The sequence below is a fragment of the Plectropomus leopardus genome, chromosome 9, assembly GCF_026936395.1.
Source record: "Plectropomus leopardus strain MGB_pleo_1.0 chromosome 9, ASM2693639v1, whole genome shotgun sequence".
NCBI lineage: Eukaryota > Metazoa > Chordata > Actinopteri > Perciformes > Serranidae > Plectropomus > Plectropomus leopardus.
Window position 1 is genome coordinate 16,124,569 of NC_142184.1, and position 20,881 is coordinate 16,145,449.

Below are 20,881 nucleotides of genomic sequence, written 5' to 3' on the forward strand. Positions count from 1 at the left end.
AGCACATAAATAAAGCAGCCCAATTTCAGCACCTTCCTGTGCATGGCCAATACTTGTAATCACGCATACAAACACATTTACAGCAAATGTTAAACTTTCATGACCCCTGACACAGTGTTTCACAATACAAGGGATTGTACATCGACCTTCTCTCCCAGAACATGAAGTGGGACGTGTGTGTAAATACAGTATGTAGCATTACTGGAATATAAATAAATTAAGAGAGATGTGCATTCTTGCCTTTTCCCCCGAACATTGTCCCAGCTGAATATTTTAAATGTGCTCTGAAGCATCTAGAGAGGTAAAATAACCTTGGAAATTGCATCATCAACAGACTGGCCTTACCTAATGCAATAACAAAGTGCTATGGTGTGCATCGCAGCAGAATTGTTTGAGTCAGTAGAAGGCAGAGGTGGTGAAGAGAAGAATATGAAGAGTGACAGAATGAGGAATAAAGACAAACAAAATGAGACTGAAAGACAGCAACAGAGCAAGAGAGAAGCTCTGAGGGCCACAGCGTCGCATGCCGTCATGGTCATAATTATAGCTGACGTGATTGAGAAAAAGCTTTTCTTTCTCCGAACAACAAATCAGGGATCCACTTCTGCAGCTATTGTATTATTTTACTGTAATGTAACGTACACAGAAGTGCACATCATTAGTAACCTCATTATCCTGTCACTAAAAACAGCCATTTTAGACTGGATTAAGCTCATGGCCCTCTGTTTTTTATACTGTTTGTTACCATATTACAATAACACATGAAACACCCCCTGCTGGACAAAAAATGTTTTACTTTAGAAAGTATTACACTGCTTTTTGGTCTAGAAAGCACTCATTTAATCTTTAAAAATGCATTACATATTATAAATTCACCATGTTTTTCAATGTAAAGCCTTGCTCTGAAAAGCAAATAGTAACTACACCTGTCAAATAAATAAAAGGTGGCACTGTGAAAAAGTGCAATATTTCTTTCTGAAATATAATAGAGTAAAAATAGCCTATTAAAGGCCATTACAAGGTATGGCTATGTGTAACATGACTGTACTTCAGCAAAGTCAAGGTGCATCAACCTTTAGTATTTAAGTTTTTCACTGCTGAAAAGCTGGCCTTTTCATAAAACTAGACACTAGAGAGATTTAGACCTATCAAATATTCTTGTACCTTCTGTGAAATAGAGGAAAAAAACAATTTGCTATTTCTTTTTTTATCACTGTTTGTAAACAAGAATATTTTGGGCAGATGTCTGACTTTATATAAGAAAAAAAAAACGGACAAGAAATTCCCTTGCACGGAAAATACATTTTCAAACTTCTGTTTTTATATTAGACTTGTACTTTCCTGTCTTTACTTTATTTTTTTTATCAGTCTACATGGAAGCGCTGGCACGATCAGTTCTTTGTGTGTATAACGTTATTGAATGTGCATGTTTGTTAAATAAAGTCTATGGTATCACGTGACCGACCTGAACGGTGTCGTTCCAGTTTCGGCCACTGTGTAAATTTTTCATAAACACCTGGCGCACTTCCTGTGGGCGTAAACCCGCCGGATTTGAATTCAGAAATGAGCGGGGAGATCCGGGAAAAAATCTGTGTGAGATGAGGCGCGTTTTGCAACACTTTATTTACACTATTTAGGTGAAGGTAAAAAATAACCACACTTTATTTATACATACAATCCGCAATATTATGAAACAACGCTGGTTGGAAATCTACATAGCATCCCGGAAAGGCACCGACCGACGAGAACGCGGAGTTGGGGATTTTATGCTAAAGCTGTGACTTCTCTGTTTACTGAGGAATTTCTACCTTCGGTGATGTGTGTGGAAACATCCAGCGTCATTCGTACTGAAACATTTTGAAACGTTAAGGCGCGCAGTGGGACAGAGAGGCCCGTGGACTGGTTATAGGCCTACCGGAACAGAGGCGGAGTGGACTGGGATATTACGCTTTGAGAGTGAACGAGTGAGAAGTTGAGCCTGGAGGAGAGTGTGGAGGACCTCAAAATGCAGAAGACTCTTTTTTGACTTTCAGACAGGTGAGTACAACGACACACTTCTTCACTGGTGTATGTAAGAATGCCAACAACCGCCGCCGTGTGTGTTTGTGGCTGCAGCTGTTTGATGTGTGTGGCTTCGTGATGCCTGCTGCACCCGCCGTGGTGCGTCGCTAGACTTTTTATTTATGTTGGGACATTTTAGTACAGTTGTCTGAATTGTGTCCTCCTGTCTGGTTTATTTGAACAAGGTTACACCAAGGAAGGTGGTTGTATAGTTATATTTCATTATAAGTTGTATGCACAGGTTGCAAAGTGCTATATTGCTGGTTTGGGTATGTTGTTGATGTTCCACTAGTTTACTGGCATCTAATGCAATTTAAGTGACATAATCCTTTGAATCCTGGAATGACAACAGTTTTCTTGTGCAGTGTTCAGACACCTTTCATATGCAGCTTTTACATGCATTGATCCTTTGAAACCTGAGAAATTTGGTTTGGTTTCCTTTGAAAACATGGCTGAAAAGGCACTGAGCAAAATCGTCCACAAATTACAAGACATTAGGAAAAGATAAAAAGAAAATGAAACTTCATAGACTTAGGGACTGTTCCTTATTTATGAGACAGATGGGGGGGTGTCTCATACTCTCAGATCCCTAATCCTGAAAGTGGGTTTGAAATGCATGTTTCTTTACATATCTCCAAATTGTATCATTTATCATAGCCATATGTTGTGAAATATGGTTGTTTATGGTGGAGGGAGGGTCCTATTTTCCCCCAGTCACTCTGAGAGGCTTAAGGAAGAAAATTTGTAGCTCCAGGGAGAGTCATGATATTTTAAAAAAAAAAAAGGGCACACCCCAGCCAACCCCCCACTCTGACAAATACAGTCAAACAGACCCTGTCTGGCTTTGAATAAGTTGGGCTTCTGCCAATTTTGCATTCACTGATTGTTTAATAACTTGTTGATGTGATTTGAGAATGATCCTGTGCTGCCAGGTGCTTCTGAGAAATTCAGTTCCTTCATCTTAGTTTTTGTTTTGTTTTAAAGCTGTATTGTAAAATGAGTAATTGGCTTTAATGGCCTTTAAAATAAATAAATAAATAAATAAAATAAAGATATGACTGTTTAAGTCATGTTTTTTGTGCATACATTAATATTTTTAGTGTTCAACATTACCTGTATCAGAGTATAAGCTTTGTAGTGCAGCTGTATACATTTTTGTATGCTAAGAGTAGACATAAGAAACATTTGTAATTTATATATCTATTTGTAAACCCCTCAGACTGATGCATGGTATTTGGACATATCTGCTCTCCACAGAAGATACACACATTGCATATATATTTTCTAAGTATAAACCCGTGTTATTTGTATAGTGTTAAGTGAAAGGAGACTGCTATTTGATTTGAACATAAATCTGTTGTCAAATTTGTTGATACATCTAGTAATTAATAGTGGTCTGTTTTATTACGCCATGGTAGAAAAGTACAGCAAGCCTGTTCAAACTTTACATTGTCCTTAAATTTTGAGATGACCTGTCTGACTTGTCTTCTAAAATACTCCGCTGTTAAAATGAGTACTTGGTGTCAGAGTGAGTTTAAGTGGTCCCACAACTGCAGCTGGCCTTAATCTCGTTTACAGAAACAGTGTATAAATGGGATGTTTTTTGTTTGTATTTTATATGTATGTTTTGGAAATATATAATCAAAATGAAGCAGATAAAATAAAAAAAATAAACATAATTAAAAGCATTTGATGCATTTATTGACATAGGTCTCTGGTACTAAGCAAGCACGTGCAAAGTAGAGTGCCCTGGTGACTAATTCACATTTATTTGGATGCTGTAAATGTTGTCATATTTGACAAGAAAATCACCCTGTGCCACTGGATTGCCAGTGACACTCCTAGCTATGCCTTTCCCCGTACTTTGTTGCGCAGATGTGGCTGCAAACCTTTGCTGGCTGCGGTGTTCATGTTACTAAAACCTTGCCAAGAGGCCTCACTGGCTGCTGTCCATGGTGCTGATCTGACTTTGAGTCAAAGGCCACATTCAGCTGCACCTTCTACTATTTTAACCCACAGCTGGGGATTGAGAAGAATGTGACTTTACTTGTCTTGCAGAGTTCTTTTGGTAATTTTGGCCCTCCGGCACTAGTATTTGTAGATTTTCTCTGCCCATTATAAAAACTAATGAAAGAGCATCTTATTCTTATCTGACCTTTGCACTTAGGTTCTGCAATGTGATTAAAAGATACAGAGTGGGTACAGGCAAAGAAAAACCTTACCTTATGCCTCGAGAAATTCACCACTTTGCACCTTTTGAATCTCCATAAAAATAGGGCTCAAAATCTTTTGGTGGTGGTCACGCAAAAATGTTTGTGTTTGATGAGTGTGTTCTCTGCAGAAGAGGACCTGCTCTGTATGTAGATATAAATGGTGTATTCTGAGGTAATACACAACATTTCTTATCTTCTGGTGATTTTGAACTAATGAAAAGATGGTAAGAAATATTATATACTGTTTCTGCCAGTTGATGTCCCTAAATCCCACACACTGAACCCATCCTTGCGCTCTTTATTGGCCTAGCTCTACAGAGCTAAATGAGAGATGATATAGAATGGAACAGAATATGTCTTTATCGCCTCCATGGTCGAAATTTGTCTTTGGCACAGGACACAGGAGACAGCATGATGAAAAGCAGATGAGCAGTTTGCAAAACAAACACATAAAAGAGGTCATTAGAAACACTTTGTAGTTAATAGTGGTGTCTGTCTGTGCTTTTAGACTTATAAGTCACTTTGTTGATTTAATAATATTAATGCAAACTGGGATGAGGGATTTTTTAAATACATTTTTTAGTTGCCAGAGGGACTCTGTAGTCCCTCCTGGAGCTCAAGAGCTCAAACTGGCTGAAGAGAATATGGAAGCTATCTGTGAAGATACTGCTCCCTTTCTTCCCCATCTCTTCTGTAAAGAGTTGGGTGAAGGGCTTTTGTGGCTTGCAAACTATTTTGCTGGCCATTGACATAGTCGTAGAGAGTTTAGCTTCAGTTTTGATTATCCGCATGAATCCAATTGGGGCCCCTGGGGTCAGGCCGGGCTGGGCTGTAATTTCTCACTATTCCCGGGGTTTGTATCTGGTTGGGTTCTTGCCAAATTAATGTTTATATATTTAATTTATATATATATATATATATATATATATAGAGAGAGAGAGAGAGAGATAGATTTTTTTTTGAATGGCATTTTGGCAGGACATTTGGAGAACTGAGAGAGAGAGTGAGAGAGAAGGAAAATGAGAGAAAGAGAAGGGGGGGGTTACTAGTCAAATCGGTTGTAGGTAGATGTGCATAACATGCAGCAGAGAGTGGAAAAAATCTGCACGCTGCATCACCATCGCCATGAGTCCTAGACGCACTGAGGGACACAGCCTGTCATGCAAGAGATGACAGACTAACAGAAGGAAGAGAAGAAGTGGTTCAAGGAAACACGCCAGCTCTTGGCTTGTAATACACGCTAAATAAATAAAATAAATTAAAATAAAATATTAAAATGTTTTTATGGTATAATATTTGAAATATGATATACTATAGGCCTATTTTTACAGCACAAATTTGTGTTTTTAATCAGGCTTCGGCCTAAAAGTGCTACCATGGGTCGAGCTCAGGTTGGGCTTAAACAGAAACTGTGTATTTTGTATAGGGTTGGGCCTGATTTTTTTGGGGGGCCCGATTAGAGCTCTACTCTGGAGTGCAATTGAGAGCAAAATGTATTTTAGCTTCTCAAAATGGCCTACTTTTGACCTAAGTCAATATCAGTCTAAGCAGATGTCTAGATGCTATATTTTGAGTGTTTTCACTGCTTCACCTTGCTGTCAGACAACCCGTTTTTTTTGTGCTACATTTTCTCAGCCATATAACTTCTATATTCCTTCGCAAAGGTAAAACTGTGCTGTGCACAGCACTATGCCGCCAGTCAGCTGTTTAGATCAAACTCTAAAAACAAAGTAAAGGGCTGTCTGACGGCAAGGTGAGGTGGTGATATTATTATATTGGAAATATAGTGTCCATTTAGACTTATAGAATTTTTTTTTGCAGTAGGCATTTTTTTAAGTGGCTAAAATGTATTTTACTGTCAACCTCAAATCTACAGCAGTGTAATGCTGAGCTCATGGGATGCTTGTCCCATCTGTTTCTGCAAACAGGGAGTGCATCGACCACCGTTCACTGTATGTAGAAGACTGACTACACAGCAACACTTCAAAAAACCTGAACTCTCCCTTTAAGAAGACAAGAGTCGCTGTGAACGTCTCTTGAAAATATAGTCTGTATTTCTCAGAGAAGCTCACAGTTGCAACATGTTGGCCATTAAGTGAAACTGGCTCTGTTTATAGATCTTGTTTTGTACAAATAATTTATTCTTTAGTGTTGACCCCATTATAGTAATTTAATGATGTGTGATTTGACTGCGGCAAAGAACATATATTGACACCTACAGAACGACACCTTCACACAAGGCTTGATGTTTTCTGCTCTGTTTCTTTTTTCTCATGTTGTCCTTACTGGAGGCATTTTCTGAGTCTGTGTCACAAGATCACCGCTGTAAACATGCATTAGTTTCTCCACAGACAATCAATTATACACATGATGTTATGTATCAAAATGTACAGATTTCAGCAATGGTAAACATGTTTATGTGACATGAATTCGCTTGGGAAGGGGCTGTGGGTCACGCAAAGGGCTTTTCAACCGTTAAATAATGAAGCCTCGCTCTGGCTTTGTTTGACGAGAGCCTTTATTGGAAAAAACTGTAGCAGTTTTCTGTAGCGTAATGAGCTGTACAATTGTGTCAGAAATATTGCAGCATCCATTATCACGGTCCAAGTGTTCTTCAGGCAGACAGTAGGAAGACATCTTTGCAAGTTCATTGCAATTACTTCATATATGTGGATCTGGGAAGTAATATTTCACTACTTTTCCAAAGGTGCAAGGAAGGGGTTCAGTCAGGACAGATGATTGGGCGGACCATTAAAAGCTGAAATTGAACTGTGTAAAATGGTCATGAAGTCATTTCTTTTGCTTGAATGGACTGAACAGTGGATCGATTCTATCGAAGCTTGTTAATGCTCGCTCAAACTAGCCCAGTCTTTTCTGGACAGCTGGGATCAATATGTATCTGCATCTGGATGACATCATCTTTTTCTTTCTCACGCTCATGAACGGGTAGCTGGATATAAAATTGTAATGCAAGCACTTACATCATTTTATTAAATGGAACTGAGAATGTACTGCGCACAGCATGGATATTACTGCTCCTACAGTCACAGTCCTCACTCCTCCACTTCTAGGATTGCTTTTCTTTATCTTGCACTCACACAAATAAATAAAAGGAGCTTTTAGAAAGTGTGAGCACTGGCCTGTCTGGAGTGGAGAGCAAGATTTATGACTTGGTTGAAGTTTTTAAATTGGTAATACACTCAATTTAAAACAAAGTGTCCTAAAGGAAGGGTTTTAGATAGGATGTAGAATTTATAACTAACTGAGACTCTTACTTTCAGTAATTTAGCAGAATTTGATGTAGTGTGTTGCTGCAGGAAGGGACACATGGCTTGCAGTGTCACATAACTAAATCCATCCTGTCAAACACAGCCCCCTTTCTGCTCAAGGTCATCTTGATTTGTATAATATGTACTTCACCGTTGAAGGGTTATGGTCTCACTTCAAGGCAAGAATTATGAGAAAGCGCGTGCTCCGGTAGCTAACCAGGTAGAGCTCATACCAATAATGCTGTGTTCACATAGAATCAGACAGATGATAAATGGCAAATCATATAAATCTAACAGTACATGACCAGTCAAAGTTAATTTTTTCAACTTTTAGCTGTCTTCTGTGGTGAAATTTACAACTGGATGTAGTTCCTTTCAAAAAATGGTTGATCTAGACAATTACTGGACGTTACTTAAATAATTACATAAAATAATAAAAACAAAAGAATTGTATTTAATATATTTTATTCTGTTCTTTGTGAACAATCCACTGTCACCATTGCATCATCATATCACCATGTCATCATGCATGATTCACTTTTTGCCATCCTGTCAGACTTTTATTTTTCTGGTCTTGACCAGGAGGTTTTTCCTTTTATCTACTGACTGTCTGATTCCATGTGAATTCATAACTGGACTTGTAAGCTTGCTGCATTTTTCATATTCATATTCCCTTCCTTTATCAGATTTCCTTTTTTTTATGTAGATGTGTGGAAAGCAAATTCAAACATGAGAGCGACATCATCCCATTCTTTTTTTAGTACATGACAGATGTGCCCTGAGATAAACAGAGATCAACTTTTGGAACACAGTAGCGCGTTCTGCATGTCACGGTACTCACAGTAAGACAACCAATTAAGCTGCAGCGACATGCAACCAGCAGGGTAGGGTGGACACGACTTTAGGTGAATTGATTGTCTATAGTGGATGTGCACTGTTAAACACAACCTGCCACACGCTCTTGCAGGTTAGCGAACAGTAGGCACAGAGAAGTGCCCGACCTTACGTCTCCAGGCTGTTAAAGATGTGTCACATTTCTTGCCCCTAAGGCTGAGTCCTTGCTGCTGTGACTCAGATTCGAGACAAGGCCCAGATGTTTGCTGCATCTTGTCCCTTCTATTTCCTCTAGCTTTCCAAGTCTCTCTTTCTCTCAGACTGTCAAATAAAGCAAAAACTACCAAAAATTATCTTAAAAAATAATTATAAAAGACTTTTGTCCCAAATGAGGAAGCATAGCTAGAATTATAGTTATCATTGCAGCACAGCAGCTTTGTTGGAGACCAAAACTGCACAAAAACATACCAACTATAATACAAATGATGCATGAAGACAGCTTGAATGCATTCTTGCATATCTAAGAGTGCTGTAAATCACCAGCAGATTCATCCCATTATGGCGGATATGAGAGTGTACCACAGCATTTATCACAGTGGAGTCGAAGTGCTTTGCCTTTGCCATCTCTTTCTTAAATTAGCTATAATGAGTCTGTTAGACTCTCTTCCATTGTGAAATTTCTTGTCAACAGATGCTGTGTCTAAACTGTTTCACACAAAGGTCTACAATGACCAAGCACAGCAGTTTGAAGCTAAACTGTTTTCCACAGCAAGGCCTCTTTGAATGAAATGAAAAGGATCACTTATAAAGGCTGTTATAGCTTTAGACCCAAATGTGATGTCAGATTATCCTCCGCAGGATTTATTTTATCTGAAAGTTGTCACACCCATAGAGAAATCAGTTGGGCTGTTTACTATCCCCATTCTGGATCGATGAGGAGGGGCAAGGAGAGCATGGGTGGGGGGTATTGTGTCATTTACTCTACAGGGACTTGCCCTTGAACATAAACACCCCTTGCATTTCTACAGAACAGCAGCCCATAAAGCAGCAGTGGAATCATAATTGACTATGAGTGCAGGGTGCTGGCTGGCTTAAGTACCGTGAAGCATGACATGACTTACAATGAGCTTCAAGTCAGGTGCACAGAAAGTCAGGTGGTTACATCCCCCACACTCTACGTGAGATATCACGTTTTGCGCAGTCTTGCAAAGAAATTTGTGAACGGCACCAATGTAAATACACCACCTGGGAAAAACTCATGTGAAATAAGTTGTTGCTGTTGCATCCCAGTCTCAGCGAGAGAGACCATATAGGATTTAAAGTAATTTAAACAATATGTTATCAAAAACTAAGACAAAAGCAACATAATTGGTGAATATGTAGCCTGCAAGTTGGTGGTGATTACAGTCTTGAATGTATGTTTGGTGTTGTGAAGTTAAAAAAAAGGAAAATTAAATCAGAAAGGTAGATGAGGATGGTGAGACAGAGAGACCCAGAGATAGAGTGAAGAGCCCTAAATAACTAAGAATAACAGCCAAAATACCTTGGACATGGTGCGGCGTGACACGTCAGCTGCAGCATGCCCGCAGCAGAGCACGACCATTGTGATCAACCAAAGATGCTTCACTAAACATAGAAATTGCGCTTGCACGGGTCCTAATCCTCAACTCTGTTTTTACACAGCTGGTCTATTTTTCCCCCTCTGCTCACAGCTCTGTGGGCTTCCAACAGGTAAAAAATACATAAAAGTGATTAAAAAACATTTTTGCATCCTGTTTTTAAAATGATCCAGTTTCTTACTTCAGGACGAGATGGGAGAGTTTATAAGCTTTAATCCCCCCCTTAACCAGCTCTCTTACGTAGTCTGTGTTGCAGGTAAAAAACCTTGCTTCGCTCTGTCTGTGATGTCTGGCATCCGTGCCCCATGTATTTCGACTGTCAGCCTGCTCATGTACAAAAAATCAAGTCAGGGGTTAATGAGGATATTTACTGATATTGTCTCATATTGATTACAGGCTCCTGAATTGAACTGAATTGAAATCAGATCCTGGCGTGCTTTTTTAAGTCAGCAAATATCATTATTGTCCAAGAATCCATTGAGTATCTTATGGTGATGAAACTTGTTAGACCCATTACACACTGTCACATGTGCACACATGTCTAGGCTTCTCAGGATTTTCTGTACATCCAATCAGTGGGGACAAGCCTATATCTTTAGTTTGGCTTAGACATCCAGCTGATGTGAGTGTGTGTGGGTCATAGGTCGCACATGTGTGTGAATAACGTAACCTTATACAGTGGCTGGTGTTGTTACAAAAATGTGCATATAATAATTTGTATGATAGCTAACAAATTATCACCCCACGAACAACAATATGTACCTTTTGTGACCCATCCACCTTCCCCAACCTGACTCACGTGATTGCAGCCTTTCCAATTCTGTGGGTTGTATACCAATTAACTTCCCATGATTATGTAAGTTTTTTTATTTTTCATACAGCCTGGTATGAAAGTTGATCAGAGCCGTCTGGGTAGCCTAACAATAAGTTTAACCAACTCATATTTCTATTGTCGACTGACGACAATAGCCGCATTAAATCGTATAGTCCACCAATCTCTACTTTTGTGAGTTGTGAGATAGTCACCCAGTCTAATGAATATGTATGCAAAAGGCTTTGTGTGCATTAATGCATCACCTCATACATATTTGAACTGGCTGCTGAGATTCATGGCTGCAACGGGTTTGGACTCACTAAATGTTTTAATCAGTCGGCTTAAAGTGGTTTGACTGTACCTGATGGATGTCTCAGACGTATGGTGTGTTCACAGTGGGTGTGGACAGTTGCCCTCCTTCACATGTTCTGCATGAGGTGCATGTTAGAGGGTGTGAGGAAAAATCGATTGTCGTTTGAAAATTCCTGTGGCCAGTGGCCAGCCCCTCCACCTGGGCTTCCCTTGGACAGCCCCCTCTGCAGTCTGGACAGATGAGTGGGCAGGACACAACATGACAGCAGGAAGGCAGAACAAACAGAAAGATGGATACTTGCAGCTGCTTTCAACTCAAAGAATGTTTGACTAATATGCAGGGCTTTGAATGAAAAAACTCTCATGCTGGAAGCAGACAAAGTAGAGGAAAGACCCTTAAATAAAAAGAAAGACAGTGTGTACCAAGAGTTCTGAGAAGTCAATTCCTGGAAAATTTTCAGTAACATTTATTGTGTTCTCTTCTAATGTTAGCACTTTGTCTGGCTTCAGAACTAGTAACTCACACACTGAGCAATGGGTTCATTGTTCATTGCGCCTCATTACACATTTAAATACTTCATAAATATGTTCACATTAAATTCTTGAATGCTGATACTTGGAACTGGTAGGACACACAAACACTTGCAGCTATGACAAAGAGAGTTGCCCAACAAGTGGTGAGCCAACTTGATTCAGCTTCAGTAAAGAATCATGACATATGTGGCAGGTATAAAAATTTGAACCAATGTGTATAAAATGGAAAAAGATGGATAATCCACAGAAAAAAAATCAAAAAGCAGAAGGAAGCAAGACGGGATATGTGATCTGACCATTTTTAATGAGGTAAGCTGAAGTTGCAGTATGTGGCAGTATGCTCTCAGTATTAATTAGTGTCAGTGATGAACAGCTTCCTCTGCTGTGGCCCCCTGCAGCATCCAGCCTGTCTGAGTTAGCGCTGGGACAGGGCGAGTTGGTGTGTGGCCTCATGCTACCCCTGGGACACCATGTAACATCTGCTCCCCCCAGCTGTTGCACTCGCACTAACACATGTACAGTGCAAAATCTGGCAGTGTTGGATTTGCAGCTGTGTAAATGTGTCTGTGTGCAGAGTTAAGCTAATTTGCAAAGCAAATTGGACTTTCTTTACAGAAAATATCAGACATTGACTTCTCTGTGCCACTATCTGACTGAAATGTTCTCAGAGGTGGGCCACAAGGTCAGAATAAAACCTGGTGTATGCAAGATTAAAAATTGTTCATAGGCCGCAGCTGCAGGACAAGAAAAAGCAAACAGCTGAACAGAAGAGTGTGATCAATGAGTCTGAAGCAGTGTTTAAAAGGAGCGAGCACCTTTGGCAAAATATCACTCGTATGATTTCTTCAGAGTATCACATTATTGTGTAATTCCACTGTTTGACCATCACAAACACAGGCTTTAAAGCCTGTTGCCCCTTGTAGGGGTTTGTTTTTGTGATTTACCAGCATGCTGCTTTTGTCCTCCGTTCTGTGTGGTGGTGTTTCTCTGAGGGTGGGACTCTGCACTGCACATCAGGTATAAAAAGTTTTGTTGGGGCAATAGATACAATCAGCCAGCTCATAGATCTGCTCTACTCACTAAGACTTTGCTCTGTTCTGCCCGTGTTTTTGTCTTCATCTTTAATGTTGGCTGGTTTGATCCACTGACCACGGAGATGGGAATGACAGCGAATGTTAGCTGTAATTTTACACACAGCAGCTGAACGATTTTGGCTTTATGTGCCGGTGGGCAACTTTCGTAGGAGTGAACAAGGTCTTGTCTCCAGTGTCTCTTTATACATGCATAGGTCAAACCATCTGTCAAGGCATTGAAACAACCCAGGATACGCATATGACTATGTCTGTTTTTCAAAATAAGGTATTAAAACAGTATAGATACACGTTAAAAATAAGATCCTGCTAAATTGTGAGTTAAATGACTCTTCTTTGATGTTGGATTGATGTTGAACATTGGTTGATCCTGAAGTAACCCAAAAAACTGAAGAAGTTGATACTGACTGGTAAAGCAAAAGAAAAATTAAAATGGAAAACATGGAATCTAGAAAAAATGAAAAGTGATTTTCATGGCACGCTACATTTAAGGGAAATTTTAAGGTATTTATACTACAATCGACTTCACTTCCCACTTATAATAGTCTATAATCACGCCTTTGCCACCTACCAAAAAAAACTCTAGCATTACAACAATAACAAATACCCCACGTCTTTTACTTAACACCTTGTCGTCACCTCTTACATGCCCACATGGCAGGCTGCCAAAACCAAAACCATGCTGACGTTTATCTGCACTTCAGCCACTTATAGTCCCCATAGTGCCATGTACTGTACGTGTCATATGGATAAAGCACATGATGGCCACACGTGAGAAGTGTCCCCTCATTTATGTTACTGAAGGGCTTTCTGCATCATGTGCAAGACGGAAATAGTCCCTCTTTAAATGAACCATGAACAGTGCCTGGCTTACTGGAGGTCTGCAGATAGAGAGGCGTCCTAATGATGCACTGCACATATGCATGTCTGCGCGGATTGTAAAGAGCTCACATCAAGGTCATTATCTTTCTTACTTAATTGTCTGTTGGAATTTAAAAGGGACTGTGAGCTTGTGTCAAAGACCATAACAGTAATGGATCAGTGCTGAAAGGGTAAGACGTCAAATAAATCACCCAGAACAGTTTTGTCACCGCACACTTACATAGTGCACACTCTCCTCTAGCTGGGACCTGAGTGGGAAACATCCCGTGTGTGTGTGTGTGTTGCAAAGCCTGATAAGAGTTGCTTCGACGTGTCCTCTGGATGTCACAATACCCTGAGGGAGAAGGTGTCACAGAGGAGGATATCAGGCAGAACAAGGACTGCTCTGCTTTGTGATTCCTCTCTCCTCTCTGTGGCTTCAGCTCCTCACCGCTCTATTTTATTTCTGTGCTCTACTACCAGCATTATACAGTCATTCCATTAACTTGGAGTATTTTTCATCCCAGTCATGTTTTGGGCTGACTGATGCATGCCACTGGTGATAAAATACCTCCAGCTGAACTTAACTTTTTGCCCTTACCTTGAGAACCAACATGTTTAAAATGTTGAGCCGTGCTGGTGGTTGATCTACCTGTTTGGCGTGCTATTTGCTTCTAGGTGTGAATGTGTAGGTGAACACTGTCTAGATCTACAAGGGTCTACCCCACATCTTACCTAATGTCAGCTGGGCTTGGCTTCAGTGCCCACGGTACTGTGAAGATAAGCTTTTATAGATGATGGATAGATGAATGTGTGTATGTAATATCTAGGCTATTTGATGGATTGCCATGAAGTTTGGTAAAGACATTAATGGTAGAAGGATGAATGCTACTGATTTTGTGTGTGACTTTCCTCTCTGTGCCCCTCTTCATGGTTACTTCCAGGATAATGTCGACATTAGGGGCCGGCCGAAATTGTTTTTTTTTTAGTGTCGATACTGATGCAGATTATTAATAGTTAAAGAGGCAGATAACCGATATTTGGAAATGATATGAATTTACAATAAAAATGAAAATCTCTCTGTCAATTTGTTTTAATGCCTTTAGCAAATGCTTAATCAAAACTGAAATGTATAACACCATCAACCACATCATATAAATCCAATCACTGGTCCACATACATCAATTGTGCACCAAAATAAGCCTAAATACAGTACCTTCAACTGGTTTAGGACTTTAAAAAAACTCCTTCAACTCCATCAGCTGTTGCTGCACAGCTAGCACAGTATTCATCATTATCCACTTACAGCAGCAGTGGTAAGCACACCCAGACTTTGTGGGAAGTCTCGTCAGTTAAAAATAGTAATCCAGTAATGAAAGCCAAGTTGAAATAGTCAGGATAAGAGCTGGTTAGCTAAAAGAAAAAGGTTCCATAAGGTTTCATGTTTGTCGAGAAACTTGAATAATAGATAGAGATAGAAAGATAGATAAATAAATACTTTATTAATCCCAACAGCGAAGTGATTGTGTCCAGCAGCTCATTTGCATAAAAACCACATAAAACATGCACACAGTCACATAAAAAAAAATTAAAAATAAACAAAAAATAGTACAGTTGTTTGGGTGATAAATTTGTGTCCCAGCAATATAAAATGGATGGTAGAGATGGATTTACAACCTGTTTAATGTCCCATCCATTATGAGCTGTAATCATCTTATAATACATCTTATATAATTAAAATCACTAATGCCACGATTTTTCAAAGTGAATATGTAAATTAAAATACAATAATCAATTTCCTACTCACTAAAAACATGACTGAAATTAACAGTAAAACCAGTTCTTTTAAAATGTATTGTTGCGTCCTCTTTCCACCAAATGACAGAAAAGAATCGATAGTTGTAAGGACTTGGAGGGTGAAGAAGTTTCGATAATGGTATCAATATCTATAAATATTAATGATCCCCATCCCTACTGAGGAGTTCATTTTTACAGAGGGGCCACAGAACTCCTCCCTCCATCAGCTACCGCCACACAATGCTCTGAGAAACACTGAAACACATTGCCTATTTCTTGCCCCAAGAGATTTTAGAAACATATTTTAGTGTGCTGTGTAACTGTAAAATGAGAATGTTGGTCTGTCTGCTGGGCGGTGCTTGGTACTCACATTAAACTGTATTCAACATGTCGGCCTAGTCACAAACTTTCTCATTTTACAGCTAAAGAATAAGCTAAATTGAGAACTAACTGATCAAAAAACAAATCAACATTTCAGACACATTTCAGATGACACCGTAAAATTAATAATATTTGATAGCTAGCCCTATTCATACTACTGCTTACACACACATACTGTAAACACACAGTTTTATCTTTTGCCTCCAACAAATCTGAATGTCTCACATCAGAATGCTGATGTTCTCTTTCTCTCCCTATTGGGCCTCAATCCACAGTGGGATGCTGTTGACTCTCTAATGTGGATGACAACACAGGGGGCTATTTTTAGTTACTCGCAGCCTTGTCAGGGGCCTGGGCCAGAAGGAGAACGAGCCTCATCTCATAATGACTTCTGTTATGTTTTTTTTCCTCATTGTATTTCTCTCTGTTGGGGTTTTGATTATGTAACTCTGTTCACAGGGAGATGTGACTTATAGTGACGGTCACATGCAGGAATACTAACAAGAATGTACACACTGTATACACACACACACACACACACACACACACACACACACACACACACACACACACACACACACAAAATGTGCTGAGAATTTGAGGTGGCTGTCTTGTTTGCTGTGGTCAGATTTAGATGTCCTCTGAGTGAGTCCCTCAGCATTGCCATATTTAAACAAGTATACTATCTATTATATCTTATACTACTATCTATCTATTACTATACCAATGTGTCCTTGGGTTACATATTTTACTTGACATGAAGATTTTATTTTTTGTTCTGTTCCTGTAAGCTTATAATTATGTTGCCCTACTATCTCCTGTAGCACATAATAATCTTATGAACATTACACTATTAATGCAAATAACATAATTACATTTATATGTTTGAAAGTATGAAATTATAAATTATAATTATAAGGTCAGTTTTAAACCAAATTACTGTGCTATCTAATGTGCTATGGTGCAGATTGATCCCTGCTAGTAAGTCTGGGATCAGAGTCAAATTATTAAAGATGAAATCATTTTAAAAATGAGACGATGATGTGAATGGTGTGGTCATGAAAAAGGTGAGTTTGGGGGAAAGTGAGGCAAGGAAAGATAGACAATAAGGATAAATTGAGAGGTGCATGCTCTAATAAGCAAGCCTAACATGCAAACCTACACATAGTCATGGCTTATTTTCCAAAGAGGTCACCTTCCCAAGCAGGACACGCTCAACACAACTCCGACATCACTGTTCTCTTCTTAACTTTGCACGTAATATTTACTCTACATAGTACAGTGACTTTCATGTCTAATAGCACTCTGATCTCATATTCGATTTGTAGCTATATATTTCAAACACTACATAATTCCTGTTCAAGTGCAAATTTATCTTTTTACCAAAAAAAACCCCAAACAAAACACAAAAAAACATTTGCAAAGTATGATAAGACACATTTGTTTTATGAAACTCCATTCATCTGTCAGTGTTCATCAGCCTCTACAGTCATTACTTTAATAAATTCAACAACCTGGATAGTGAAGGCACTTTGTATGTAGTCAGGCATCATTAGTAGGAGGTGAATTGATTTTTTTTTGTGCAGGTCAAAGCACTGGAAAAAAAATCTAAAAAAAAAAACGGTTTGTTTCAAGGGGTAGCAACTTAGGATGTTTTTTTCAGTCTTGATCCTGGTCCCTGACAATATGTATTTGCTCATAGAGTCTGATCCAATACTTACTTTATATCTGTCTAAAGCAAATATTATATTATCTAAAGCTGCTTTTCCACCAAGCAAGTTGGTTCAGTTAAGTTCAGTTCGGTACAAGTGTGGATTGTGAAATGTGGTGGATGGTACCTTTGGAAACGTTCCTTATCAACCCCATTTTTCATCACCACTCTGCTAAGCATTTTTAAACATGATCATTCTGACCCCTCCATCTGTTTTTATTGTCTCTCTTGGATAGCATACACTTTTAGTAATGACTTATTCTTCAAGTGTTTAAAAAGTGTATATTAATTGCAAGCTAATTGTGTAAACTTCATATGCATAGAGATAGCTATACATGGAGAGAAACTCTTACTCCAGCCAGCTCTGTTTTATTCTGAAAATGTTGCCATGCAGCCCCGTGCTGTGAACGAGAAACAGGTTGCAGACATCGCTCTGTATCACTGGTGAACAAGGAAATACAGCAGGTGCTGCTGGACAGAGCAGCGATTGACAGCCTCACCCATGTAAGAGTGCTGTCTGCAGTAGAAACGCTAAACAGATCTAGGGTCCAGATATTTGTTCATAGCTGTTGGTATTTGTTTAAAATGTACCATATCGAGCGCTTTTGATGGAAATGTGTGTGAACAACTGCCGAGCTCACACAACAACCTTAAAATGAGGCACACAGTATACGTCACCGGTGTGTAACAGCAGCCTCACTGAACGCGTTTCATGCTTGTGGTGTTCACACATGCAGCATTGTTGTAATGTTGCTGCCGCTGTGTCGCCGCAGCTGTGTCATCGCCGCTGTGTCGCTGCTGCATGCTGTTATGAGTCCTTTATTTCCACATTTGTAAGCACAAAGCTCCTGCATTGCTGACAACACGGTCCTGTAAATGTTTTAATAAAATGTCTTGTATCAGTAACTAATGGGATTCTGTCCATAGAGACGTTGTCAGAGGGCTTTTATTGTGAAATGAAAGCAAGGCACTTGGTGTAAAACATACATCTTTGTATTTCCTCATTTCTGTGATAGAGACTTCTAAATTGCAGTAAAAGGAGGTGTAGAGTCAATTTAATCATCAAAACACCATTTTCACTTTCTATTTCTGCTGAGGAATGCGCATGGGATGCGAAAAAAAATCGTGGACATACAGCTGAGACGCACTTGACAAGCGCTGCTCAGGTGGCCAGTTTGAATGCTAAGTTGTTAACCTGGGTGCTGCAAAAAAACCCAACAAAACAACAGTGCTGACGCGTGCTGTGTGAAATTGGCCTGAGACCTGAAATCATTGCAGAAGAACATGACACAATGAGATAGGGTAATTAAAGAGTGCATCCTTTTAGAGCTATTTCAACTTCGACTAGCAGGCTGTAAACAACCAATGTAAAGTGTAAAGTTTTTGGCACTTTTGGCTTAATTTTTCAGACCTGGAGTCTGTTGCTTCATTCAGTCTTTCAGCTTTTTTCCTAATTTTTCTTTCACCATATTTTCTTAACCGCTCTAGGCAATACAAATCTTTTTATTTCAGTCAAAGTGAGCATATGAATCTTCGATAATAAAAAAGTAAAAGAAAAATAGAATAAATGTAAAGGGCAGCATGATAACATGGCCACATAGAATCTTTGTCCTTAAACAGATCGATAAATTACTCAAATGGCTTTCTGCCTCTTTTTTCTTCTGTGTATTTGTTCATAATCTTGTGCTTCTTTGGAGCTGTATCATGGAACAAGAACATGCACGAATATTAATTCGTGGCCCTAGGGTCCTCAAAGGAAAAATAATGAATCAAACTGTTAGTTTTATGTTTCTCAGGCATCACAAGGAATTCTTTCATTTTACATCTTGTTCAAAAGGAAATCATGCTGGCTTTTTCAGCCATTCATTTGCGCCCTCATCATTCAAAGTAGCAAAAGGGAATAATAAATGCCATGCTAAAATTCTCTGCAATTTACACGTAGACTTGTAGTAAATGAATCATCAGTGGTTGCTATTGATGGTGCTGATCAGAAGAGAACACAAACCCTTTGTAAACTCTTTATATAAATCTCTGTTATCTCTCCAGGGTGAAAGAGCCATAATGGCCCCTTTTTTATGTTTCACTCTAATAACAGTTAAAATTTCGAGCCATGCACATGTACCACAGAGTACAGAACATTCACACACTAACACACACATACTTTATAATAAGCATGAACATACAAGCACACATGGAAAAATACACACGCACATCTAAACGCACATTCCCCTCCGGTTGCCAGTGATGAAAGAAGTCCTGAGATTTCTGACCAGGACTAAGAGTGAAACTTGTACGCTTTCATGTTTAGTCTCACGGTGAGGGCTGAAGGAAAGGCAATGCAATGTGTTTTGGAAGCACTGAGCATATGACTGGATAAATGAGACCTGGATTATACTGCATGAGTTGTGTGATAGACTGCTAATCTGTGATGTAATTTTGATATAGTTGATATAATTTTGTGGTTAATAAATGTGGTCCCTTTTTACGTCAAGTAATCATCAATATTTGCTGTTTTTTGATTCTTTGTAGTGTAAGAAAGCATGAATAACTGAAATATAAATGGTCGTTTTGCGGGTAAGCTACTTCTTTAAGTAGAACTATTTCATTTTTTTCATTTTAACTGTAGTTGTAGTATTTAAGTAGTACTGGTACAAAATATAAATACTGCACTGTGCTGTAAAAGTCCTGCATTCAAAATTTTACTGGAATTAAGTTTTGTGAGTAAAATTCATCAAAAATTAAATTACAAAACAAAGAAAATGTCTTCTGTCAGAGCCTTATGTTATTGGATTATTATTGGATTAAATTATCATTATTATTATTTTTAAGCATAATTTTGATGTTGTGGCTCACTTAAGCAATGCTTATTTAAGCTATTTTATATGCTGTTTCTTATAAGTCTTTGTGATATATCAGTGTAGTAAATTATACACTATTTCCACTAAAATGTAGTAAGTATTATAAAGTGGCATAAAAATACCTCAAAATTGATCTTATGTACAGTGCATGTACATTACATTAGGAAATGTTCTTAATTTTTATTTATCCACAACTGGTCTTGGCCATTAAATCTTGATACAAATCCATTCAAAACCACAGAAAGATATTTATATATTTGTAATTGCAGTGTTATTAAAATCCATCCTTGGAACATAACTCTACCCAACAGTATGTCATATGATTCACTCCATTTGGATTAAACAAACACCCTGTCCCATCGCAAAACCCACCAAGCACACTAGTAGATCTTCAACTAATGATTCCTTTTGTTATTGATTAATCTACAGATTACTTACTCAATAAATCATTTAATATATAGCCAGAAACTGTCAAAAAATCCCTCCACAATCTCCCAGAGTGCTAAATTTGACTTCACATTGCATC

The 20,881-nt window shown here is 38.7% G+C and overlaps 1 protein-coding gene across 1 annotated transcript in view; it reads left to right on the forward strand.

Annotated features, from left to right (window-relative positions):
- The first annotated feature begins 1,555 nt into the window (after nucleotides 1-1,555).
- The window catches only part of opn7b (opsin 7, group member b), a 130,223-nt gene continuing 110,897 nt past the window's right edge, over nucleotides 1,556-20,881 (forward strand). The window contains exon 1 of the mRNA XM_042492694.2: nucleotides 1,556-2,037. The gene's annotated coding sequence lies outside the window, so the exon portion shown is untranslated. The remainder of the gene's footprint in view (nucleotides 2,038-20,881) is intronic.